General features: G+C 40.0%; 1 non-coding gene across 1 annotated transcript; it reads right to left on the bottom strand.

Moving 5' to 3' along the window:
- Positions 1-1,176: 1,176 nt before the first annotated feature.
- LOC141662284 (small nucleolar RNA R71) lies at positions 1,177-1,283 on the bottom strand. Its single transcript, XR_012550405.1, has one exon. It is a non-coding gene; the product is annotated as a small nucleolar RNA R71 (small nucleolar RNA).
- Between the last annotated feature and the right edge of the window lie 276 nt (positions 1,284-1,559).

Raw genomic sequence — 1,559 nt, 5'->3', positions numbered from 1 at the left:
TTCATCTTATGTGCGTAGCTAACATATAAGATATCGTGTTAATCTCTATTGAAGCGACAGTGAATATAGAGGTCTAGAACTTGCCATGCTAGCATAGGTTCATGTATGTGTATGCATGATTAGTGGGTAACTCTAACAGTTTTATTTGCCCTATGTAATCAAGATAGATAACTTGTTCTTAAACCGTTATGTTGTCAAATTCTATAGACATATAGGGTCTCAATATAATTGGTGCCTATTCAGCTTCTATCTCTTTTGTGGATGTCTGGTAGAATGGTACTCGTGCAACGAAAGTTGGCGTTTATCAGTTTCGTGTTATCTGATTAGTGTCCTCACCATCACATGCTAAGGTTAAGAACAATAAGGCTAATGAATGAAGTATTTAATGAAGTTAGGATCTCATGTTTGTCATATATAGTAATTCAACCTCAATTCTCTTAGTTAATGTTATTTAGTATAATCTCTTAGTTTAATAAAAATCCAATTTGTTATTTGTCTTAGCATTGAGCGATAACCATACATTGTTGCATAGGTGCATAAATTGAACTTAACCTAAACCAGTCTCTGTTGGAACGAATCTGATTTATATCTTATACTACTTGCGAACGCGTATACTTGCGTGAATATTAGTGTGTGTTTTCGCCCTAACAAGTTTTTGGCGCCGCTGCCGGGGACTCGGTGTTAATTTTTAGTTTATGTGCTTGTCATCAGTGGTCGTTAAAGTTCACTGACTCGGATTCTTTTACTTTCACGGTTTATTTGTTTGTGTTTCAGGTACTCATTACAATGGGAGATCCAGCAGCACGAACGAAAGCCTTGATGGATTTTTCTCAACCCAAGATCAATGACATTCAATCTAGCATTGTCTGGCCAGCTATCACAGCTAATACCTTTGAGATCAAGCCTGGCATAATTCAATGGGTGCAGAATTCAATCCAGTTGGGGGGTTCTCCAACGGAAGATCCTAATACACACATTAGGGATTTCATTGAGATATGCGACACCTTCAAGTTTAACGGTGTTTCTGAAGATGCTGTGAAGCTGAGACTGTTCCCATTCTCTTTGAGGGACAAGGCTAAGAGCTGGTTACACTCTCTACCAGCTGGTTCGATTACTACTTGGGAAGATCTTGCTCAGAAGTTTCTTACTAAATTCTTCCCTATGGCGAAGACAGCTGCACTCAGGAATGCTATTACTCAATTTGCGCAGCAAACGGGAGAATCGCTAAGTGAAGCTTGGGAGCGCTACAAGGAGATGCTTAGGAAGTGTCCTCATCATGGAATTCCTGATTGGATGATCATCACTTGTTTTTACAATGGTTTGGGAGCACAGTCCAGACCCATGCTCGATGTAGCATCATGCGGAGCATTATGGGCAAAGAGCTATAAGGAAGCTTATGATCTAATTGAACTGATGGCTGCTAATGAATATCAGTATCCAACCCAGAGATATCCACAGGGCAAGGTAGCAGGAGTTCTTGAAGTGGATACAGCTACGGCTATCACTGCTCAACTAAAGGCGTTGTCTATGAAGATCGATTCTCTGGCTAACTATGGTGT

The sequence above is a fragment of the Apium graveolens genome, chromosome 5, assembly GCF_009905375.1.
Source record: "Apium graveolens cultivar Ventura chromosome 5, ASM990537v1, whole genome shotgun sequence".
Classification (NCBI taxonomy): Eukaryota; Viridiplantae; Streptophyta; class Magnoliopsida; order Apiales; family Apiaceae; genus Apium; species Apium graveolens.
The sequence above is the reverse complement of the archived record's forward strand: the minus strand, read 5'-3'. Positions and strand labels throughout refer to the sequence as shown.